At 41.7% G+C, this 10,120-nt stretch overlaps 2 protein-coding genes across 2 annotated transcripts in view; both read right to left on the bottom strand.

The window, feature by feature from the left end:
- The window catches only part of LOC126385438 (plexin-A1-like), a 294,361-nt gene extending 284,753 nt beyond the window's left edge, over positions 1-9,608 (bottom strand). Inside the window, exon 1 of the mRNA XM_050037151.1 lies at positions 9,599-9,608. The gene's annotated coding sequence lies outside the window, so the exon portion shown is untranslated. The remainder of the gene's footprint in view (positions 1-9,598) is intronic.
- Positions 1-10,120, bottom strand: part of LOC126385439 (MICOS complex subunit mic25a-like) — a 71,165-nt gene that overhangs the window by 6,590 nt on the left and 54,455 nt on the right. The window lies entirely within an intron of this gene.

The following is a 10,120-nucleotide window of genomic DNA, read 5'->3' on the forward strand; positions in this document are numbered from 1 at the left end:
CAGAGCATACTCTGGACAAAAACAAGTAGCAGAATGCCAGGTGCCGTGAAAGTAAACATAAGATAATGTTTATTAATTCATACTAGTCCATACCCATTGGTAGCTTTGTCACCTTCTACCTATGCCAATCCTCAATGCCTATGTGCAGTTTCACGTAGATTGACCACATCAGTGAGTAGAATAACGTGGGACAGACAGAATGACTGACTGACAGTTTCCGTGATTATGTACAGCATACCATACCATGACTTAGTCATACCAAAAATTAGGAAAANATAGAAGCTCAGTTTTAGTACGTTTTCCAACTTTTGCCAAGAGGGAACTTCAGATATTGGTCCCTAGATTATGTTCACCGAGTTTCATGCAGATCGGTCAAACTTCCTAGGAAGAGATCGATTTTAAGTGTTTTTCAATTCAAAATGGCGGAAAATCTATATAACTGGAAGTTATGGGTTCTTGAGGCAGATCTGTTCCTCAACTGGAAGTTATGGGTTCTTGAGGCAGATCTGTTCCTCATGAGGAGAGGCACCTCTGTGCAAAGTTACATGTCTCTACGACATACAGGGCATGAGATATGCCCATTCAAAGTTTGCAATTTCAATCAGTTGCTATAGCGCCCCCCTTTGGCCAACTGATGTAATATTGCTGCATTCACATCCTCCCATCATCCTCTACCACTGTGCCAAATTTCATATGGATTGACCAAGTCAGTGAGGAGAAAAACGTGGAACAGACACACCCACAGACAGAGTTTTCGTCATTATATATTAAGATAGAAAAAGAACGCTCTATTTCTCTACTCTCATATTAGTGTTGTCCATCGTTTTCTACTTTAAACCGCTAGGGCTGAACTTTGAATCCATTTATGGACATTCGGGGGGTTTATTTGAGTTAAAAAAAAAAATTATGTCGAAAACGTAGTTTCTTCCAACACTAGAATTAAGATAAAAAATATTCACAAACGAAAAAACACTAATGGTCGGTGATAAGTAGTGTTTAACTTTTGATTGAACACTAAATTAAAACCCTTGGCGCACACTGCAGCACAATCAAACAGATGCGCAACTCAGAGCATCAGAAGTGTCTCTGACACCAGACTCAGAGCGGACCGGTGGAACTGGAAAATGCGTATTAGGCCTACTAGTTACTGCTTACGTTTTTCAAGTGATTTCCCAAATTTGTTGTTGAGTTGTGATATGCCAATTGCTTTTGGCAAATCTGGCACTCTGCTTTCTGGGGGTTGTCGGGGCATATTTTAAAGTGCAACCACACATCTGATGACCTCTTGGACATGTCTGCCAGTGCGCTCATTGTCAGTATTGGACTGGTGGGAGTTAGTGTTGCGTTTAAGGCCTCGCCCCAAAAAACAAACAAACAAAAAAAGCGCAGAAGCTTCACATTTTTTTTCCCACTATCGAATCCCGTGCCATCGAACGAAGCTTCGAAGCTTCGCATTTTTTGGGTCAGCCCTAGAAACTGCGCACCCCATTGTCCAGCCCTGGAACTAAAAGTTTGCTTAAACATGCCTCTGCAGCAGCTGCTCCTCTTATCTAATCCATTGATCTAATCCGATCAGCTCTGATCAATCTGCCCACAAATTTAAGGACTGATAAAAAACAACATCATGGAGCGTTCTGCCTGTGCTGCCTTAACCAACCTGCAGAAACTTCCCAACAACAACACATGTAACCATGGTAACTGTGGACAACAAAGATGCCGATACCTTAAGCCTCAAAATACTTAGAATACCCTCATTTTTAAACGCATGACCAAAATTTGAGTACAATTTCACTGACAAAGCTTCACTCAGACATCTTAAATTTTTGTTGAATAATTTTCACAAAAACAAATAGACATTTTCATAAAAAATATGTGGCTAAAGATCAGGTGTCAAAACAAAAACTGGTCTAATGCTTGCATTATAATGTATATCTTAGACACTGACAAATCTAAGTACTACATTATCACATTTACATATACGTGGCAGTCATTTTATTCTGAGGTCAAATAACCACCACATGATTTGTTGTTCTTTCATTTTATGCTTTCTCAACCTATTCACAGGAGTTGGAACTAATTCTTGGTGCAAAAAGTGTGAAGTCGAACCAACTATTTCACTTCATTATCACGGACTCTTGCTGAGATGGAAGAGTGTCTGTTGAGGTTAGATTTAATACACACAAAAACACTGATACACAGCTTATAGGCAGACACACAAACACATGCTTTTGTCCACCTGCCAGTTTCTATCCAATTAGTGAGCAGTGTGGGCAGTCGATAGATTGTCGTGTTTGTTGGTCAGGAATCAACTTCGCACGGCAGCAGCGTAGAACCAACAGTGTACACACACTGGCCTTGGTTCACACCAGTCAGGAGGTAATGAGCAACATACAGACAGAAGGCTCACATGTAAACACATCTGCGTCATATATATAAGGAGAAGCTCACTCACATATACACACAAACACACATGCTTCGCTCACTTGCCTTTCCTCTGCGAAAAACAAAAATAATAGACAAGTAGAAAATCAATAACTGTCTTCTCTGCTCAGTGCTAACAGTTCTCTCCCTCCCTCTGGAGGAACAGAGACAGTTGCCAGGCAGGGATGTCAATCAGACACTCAGAGTGGCCGTGGCTATGGCTGCTTTATAAACACACAGACTTTCACTGATTACACAGTCAGTAAGACAGCGAGTCAATCAGTCAGTCATTTGAGGAAGCCTCTTAATCAGGCAGTCACTTAGTTGGTTACATCTACAGGACCATCTTGACTGTTGATTCACTCAGTCTGTACATTGATAAGATTTATTTATTTTTTTTATTTATTTTATATACTTTATTAATCCCCGAGGGGAAATTCAATTTTACACTCTGTTGTCAACTACACACAGGTCCGAACACACACATGCACAAACTGGACCTATACATGCACTAAATGGAGAGATGTCAGAGTGGGCTGCCCATGACAGGCGCTCCGAGCAGTTGGGGGGTTCGGTGCCTTGCTCAGGGGCACCTCGGCAGTGCCCAGGAGGTGAACTGGCACCTCTCCAGCTACCAGTCCACGCTCCACATTTTTGGTCCGGACGGGGACTTGAACAGGCGACCCTCCGGTTCCCAACCCAAGTCCCTATGGACTGAGCTACTGCCGCCCAAATAAGATGGTAGTCAGTCTGTTGGCTGGGTCATCCAGCTGCTCAGTCGGTTTGTATATCATTAAACAGTTAAAGACAGTCATTAAATACATATACTAGGTACAGTCATTGGTAAAATTTGATGAAAAGTCAGTGCACATCTTGCATATAGATGTGTTTTAATCAAAGGAAAGATGTTCCTAATGGGTTAACAAGTGGGGAACTTCAATTTATTGTTTAGTACTACTAATTTTACCACCTCCATTTCATAAACTTTAGATCTTTTACCCAAGGCAATCGGTCAGTCCACTACTTTGAACCAGACTGAAACACCTTGACAACTATTGGCTGGATTGCCAGGAAAATCTGACATTCATGGTGCCCGGTAACATTGGTGATCCCTTGACTTTTCACCTTGTGCACCAACTGACGAAAGCTGTCAGTTCTCCAGTAAAGTATCATCATGTACACTTACACAATGGATTGGCACAAAATCTGATTAACTCAGCGATGTTCAAACTACTGAAAAAGACTTACAAGTCATACAGAATCTCAAAAGAATATGCAGATAAGGAGAGGACTCGGGCCTCGTGCCTGATCAGTGACTGAGGTATTTGATACTCAACAGGTAGATTTGGGGTGACGTATTAGTTTAAAGCTAAATGGGAACTATCTGTACCTCCCCTTACCTGGTGGTCTAACATTGAGTGGAACTGGGGACATTTAGCCCCGTTTCCACCTAGACCCTAGGTCCGTTTAGCATTTCCACCGCAAACAGTACCCTTAAATGTGGGCAGGGTTGTTGTCACTCACTGCTCCATACAAGACTCTCTGTATTTCCTCATCTCCGGTGAGATAGATGGAAGTCTGCACCTCGTTTATCGTCCATAGAACGAGGTTACACGAGGTTCCCGGCCATAGCCCACAGGAGCGACAATCCACATCCCTTTCTTTTCCCTTCGACTGAGGATCAGATATATAATCCGGTTGTAATTAATATATGTTTATTCTTATGCTTAAAATGCCACTCATTAATAAAAGCGTATGTCATCCAAGAGAGACAATGAAAACTAAAGTAATGGTCAAAACTGTCACATTGAAATTTAAGGTGTGTTGATGGATTCACATCCTAAACTCATGCACTGAGTAACATTACAAGTAAACGTTCCAGCTTCAAAGTTGCCGGCAGTCGCCCCAGTGAATTGAGTTTTTTTTTTCATTCTCAGATTACAGCTGCTCAGAGAGGCAGCAAAACATCCTTTCTTTTATAGTTATAGTTTATTAATGTATGTAAGACTTGCCACAATATGAAAAGTGGTTACAAAACCAGCCACAACTCAGCCCTGAGCAAAGTGACCGTCACCCCAACAGAAGGGTGACCAAAAATGGGGACGGTATGGAACGGTTCTATTGGTACCATCCACAACTTTTCACAGTGGAAACAGAAAAAATGTGTACCAAACTAAACTGATCCGTACCGTACTCCTTGGTGGAAACAGGGTTTTTGACACGTCTGCTAGTAACTGTTATTTCCTTCCCCTTACTTTTGTTCTTTCCAGTAGTGCTATCTGATTGATCTTCAATAGACAGTCACGTTTTCTATTTTCAGTGATCACTGCATTTCTATTTATGTAACAGTAATAATACTTGTCAATGACATGTATCATTATCTTCATTGACATATTTTGCACTACTGCACGCAGACATGAGACCATCTCACTCTGGGTGAGCAGGAGGAATTATTCCTAAACCAAGAAGAAGCTATTCCTTTAACAACACACCTTAATATCACTGTACACATAAACTGAAGACGAAATGAACTCATGTCAGTGAGATCAAGCAGCTAACATAATGAAGATGATAATGACAATTCCATGCAAAGAATAACCTAGTGAGTCCCTCTGTCACAATTTACAGATCGATCATGTTGCAGAGATGGCAGTCAGTTCAGTGGAGTGTAGCAGCATGGATGAGATGTTTAGCTAGATGCTGATGGAGTGTTACATACATGTCAGAGAGAGAAAGACAGAGGGAAAGACAGGCAGGGAGAGAGAGAGACTGTTGGAGGATGGAGGGGAGGGATATGAGAGAGCACAGCTAATCTTCATGCGGCCTGTGCCTTCATGGGGTGGTCGCCTTGGAGATGATGGATGTGAAGGAGATGTGGGATGGTAAGAGAGACACATAAAGGGACAGAAATATGTGAGCTAGCATGTGTGGGCAATATGTATAGCTTTATGATATTCACAACAACATGGGCGGTATGTAAGTGTTGCTTTTCACGTGCTGCCAAATCACTACAGTGGTATGAGATGAAAAAAAGAACTATGAGTCAAGTAATCTAAATAACAATAGTTTTTTATAGAATGAAAATGGCAGAGAAAAAAATATGTATATATACATTATGTTAGTGCAATTTTACAGCAAGTAGCAATCACACAAAAACTGTAATCAGTGTGTGCTAATATTCTATCAAGCACATATTCTAAAGGAATATTGCAATATACAGATCTAACTGGGTTTGTGTGTGTGTGCGTGCGTGCGTGCGTGCGTGCGTGTGTGTGTGTGCGGCTGAATAGAGTGGCTCTGTTATCAGGTTAGAGTTAGCAGGCAGGCCAAGGCTCACAGTAGGGCTCACCACTTGCAACTACAGATAGCCATACACATACATTAACACACACATACATACTTACACAAACATTTATTTTTTGTTTCATCTCTTTTTTTAAATCCTAAAATCTTCTGTCTATCCCACAGTTGTGACTGACAGATCATCCTCTCCTCTCTCTTCTTCCCTCCTTACTTTCTGTGATTTTCCTCATCTCTCCGGCTGACAAAACCTCTCCTCTTCTCTTTATTCATCTTCTCTACATTCCTTCCATCAGCCACTCATTCCTACTGTATCTCTCCCTTACAGTTTTCTATTAACCCTTCTTCACTGACAGGCACTCTTAAGCCTCTATCTCCCTGACTTTTCCTCTCTTTCATCAGTCTCTATCCATTCCCCCATTGACAGGCACTTTCTATTCCTCTTTCATCCCTGCTACAAAGACTCATCCCTCATTTTTTCTCCCCTCTCTTTAGCTGGAAATGGCAGAATTCCTATTCCTATCAATCAACTTCTTCACCTGGACACGCTGAACAGGTTTGAATGAAGACGTCTTGATTCTTTGTTGCTGGGATTTGCTGCAGCAGGAAGACAGGCAAATAGCAGAGTGAAATAGTTTGCCATTACTAAAGCCATTCAGTTCTTTTTCATGGAGAACGGAGGTCTAAACATTTTATTAGGACTGAACGTTGTCTGAGAGGTGCTTAAGATGCTGCTGGCACTACATTTAGAAATGGACGGCTCCCTGCGAAAACATCAGTGAATTAGTTTGCGGTTAAGAGTGGCTGGTGTGGAAAATGTCAACTGAATTTTTTTTTTGAAGAAGGGGTAATAGCTCTACACAGATGCAGAGGATGCAGAGGATGCAAGATACTGACACACATAGACAGAGATGTAACACATGTAAAAACACAGCACAACTGATGGAGGTGACATTAAGAGAGAAGCACTTTAACGCGACAGGATCCATCTGCAAACCTGTGAACTCCAAACTCCTGACTATTTTCTACAGGATATATGCAGGAATCCTGAAGTTAAATTTAATACCTTTTAAGACCATTTCTACACATTTAAAGTTGGAATGGGTATCGATAGGATTTTATCGATACTACTCCTCTTATTGATACTCTTCTCGGTTCTTTCTCCTTACTTAATAATGCTTTTTTTGAAAAGATATTATTACAAAAAAAAAAAAAAAAATCAAATTCAGAACAGGATTACTTAATATTTTAAATATGACAAAATCTTGCTTTCTACATAGTTTCACTTGTTAAACACGTGTATTGGCTTTTTACTAGCAAAGGTTTCACTGCAATTGCATAGTAATGAGCGTCATCAACTGAAGTAATCTTGGAGTTATCATCACTTGTCTTGGGGGCGACCTCTCTGCTCTGATGTTTCCTGACTTCACTCTGTGTGTGTATGTGGACGAGCAGCGCCAACACAGAGAGGCTGAGGCATGCTAATTGGACCAAAATGTTAAAATGTACTGATAAGAGAACCGGTAATGCCAGAGCTTATCAATACTACAGTCTTAAAACATTTAGCCCTGAGGCCCTTCTGATAGCGGGTTTCGATACCCATCCCTCATTTTAAGACCTCGTTGTCACATTGAAAATTAAACCTCCTTCTTTAACTGTTTGATCCCAAAGTGTCTGATAAGAAACTTAAAAGGTGGATGCAATACTCTGCATAACTGATTTTAGAGTTGTCGTGATTTGCATCCCATTATTTCAGCCAGGAAGAATGCCTCATACACTATCACACTATCGAGCCAAAACAGCCCAAAATGTGTTCTGGTAAAAATATTTGACTCCTAGGTCTCCAAAGACAAAGTTAAGGAGCGGATACAGTATTTGGCAGATATTTTTTTACCTGCTGGGAAATACATGTCCTCTTGTCTCAGTCCAGGTGAGCATCAAATGCGTGAAATTCACACTGACAAGCAAGAGCTGCCCATAACATCTACTGTTGACACCATTTGACTCCTCTGTCTCTAGAGACAGAGTTAAGGGTGAAGGTTAGAAAAGTTATCATGTCCTGGAAGTGTTAAATGCAAACTGGATAAAAGTGCAAGAGCACAAACTTCAAGGTGAAACAAGTTGGATGCAAAAATTCCAAACAGTTTGAGAAAATCTTGCTCTTTAATTTTATTTGCTGATGCAGAGCACATAAACCACCAGCTGTATTTACATCCTGACAGGACATGTCCAGGCACTGCTGTGGACAGACGCTGGGGTTTTTAATTGCTCTGTACAAACAGGTTTTTACTTCCCCACATCATAGGTTGTCCGACTGTGAATATGATCCTCGGTGCCTTCGTAGACAGCAACTCTTTTGGGGGCTAGTGTCTCTGTAACCTTCATACAGATTCACACTTGTCACGTTGTGGCTCTAGTTTTCTGCTTCCTCATGGTAATTACTTTTTCTGCTCACAACATCTTTGTTTACATCTCCACACAGCGACAACTTCTTCCCAGCATTTAACGAAGACTGACACACATTATTGATGTACACACAACATGATGAGGGACAGGCAATTTCTAAAGCAATGGTGTCAACATCAAAGTGCTGTTGATTACACTTGACATTTTTGAGGCCGTAGTTAATGGTGATGCATTGGACTGTTGGATTTTGTTAACATTTGAGCCGATACTGGCACCTGGAATTCAGTACCAGTACCTAATGGTACCTATTTTCAGTGCTTACCTTTCTTTGTAATGACAAAAGTTTAATTTTGTAACAATCTAAAGGTGTGTGCAGCCAATTCTTTATGAACGTGCAGACTGTAGGCATAGCAAATGCGCAAACTATGCATGCCCCAATCTCTCCCTTCACACTCTGGTCTAATCCAAAACACTGACGGTCATGCCAGTCACAGCCGCTGCACCATTATCTTAGTTTCACTTTCACCCAATGTTGGCTGTAGGGAGGGTGGTAAGCTCACCTTCGAGGGCTGTGCTGGGCGGGGGGATGATGCGACCCATCCACGTGACTGCAGCTGTCTGTGGACGCTCAATGCGGAAAGTATGTCCGAGCCTTAAAGTACAATTCAGCTCCACTGCTCTTTTCTCATCACACATGGAGCTAATCTTCTGTCTCAGTCTATCTGTCTGCTTGTGTGTGTATTTTTGTGTGTGTGTGTCTCTGCTTGTCTAGCAGTGATACTAGGCTGTTACTAAAGTAATATAGAAAAGAAAATAGACCAGACTCTGAAACTATCGCAGCAGATTGGTGCTGCAGCCATACTTTTGCCTCGCTGAGAAGCCAACGAAGTGGCTGCAGAGCTCCATGGCTGGCTTCCCAGCTTCAGAGCGCCCCGCTTCCTGTCTGAAGTTGAACCTAGCTCTGTTGCTTGCTTCCAGGCTTCAGGGCGCTTTGTTGCACTTCGACCTCTTGTCTAAACCCGGTGTTCCCACCCAGGTGCTCTCTGAAAATTTGGATCCAATGACTTTAACGTAAATCAGTACTTGGTTATACCAATGTAATCTTTCCCATTCCCTTTTGCATATTATCAGCCTCCCAGCAGAGCACTCAACATCCTCTAAATATATTTTTACCTGTTAAAAACTGGAGCCAATTTAATCTGCTACTGCACTTTTTAAAGGCTATAATTGAGAATAAACCGATTTTTGATTACCTTTAGAAATAACACCATATGCCCAAGTACAAATGCACTTGTTCCACATACTCTTCTGCCCTGTCATGGTAATCAAAGCAGAACTAAAGTGGAACTTAACAAAGCAATACAGTGGCCAGCACACACCCACACTCACACACACACACACACACACACACACACACACACACACACTCTCTTACACCGGAGAAGACAAATACTGCGTTCATGAGACCAACAGGTTCAAGTAGGTTAAGTATGTGGGATACAGAGGCAAGTGTTGCTACAATGCCGTTGGCCCCTGCTAATGGTATTAAATGACACAGCACTAGCATTCTGCAAATGGTTGGCACTGGAGCCTTGGAGTATTGTGGAGGAGGGGGGGGGGGGGCACTTACAGTAAGTGGTGGTTTGAGAAACGTTTGTTCTTGAATGTGACTTTGAGGACGCCTGTGTTTTGTTTCACTGAGAAGTAGGTTGAAAGAGAGAAGAGATGATGAGAGGTAAGAGTGGACTTGCAAACTCTCTCATGGGCTTACACTCATGCGGACACACAAATATGCAAGCACGCAAACACACTGAATATAAAAACTTCCAATGACAATGACCATATAGTGACAATATATAAAGATAACATCACACCAAAGAGACTAAACCCACAAAGATTAATGGTAACGCAGGGCCTTGGTGAGCTGACATTTACCCTGCATCTCTACCACACACACACACACACACACACACACACACACACCACACACACA

Source organism: Epinephelus moara, chromosome 24 (genome assembly GCF_006386435.1).
Source record: "Epinephelus moara isolate mb chromosome 24, YSFRI_EMoa_1.0, whole genome shotgun sequence".
NCBI lineage: Eukaryota > Metazoa > Chordata > Actinopteri > Perciformes > Serranidae > Epinephelus > Epinephelus moara.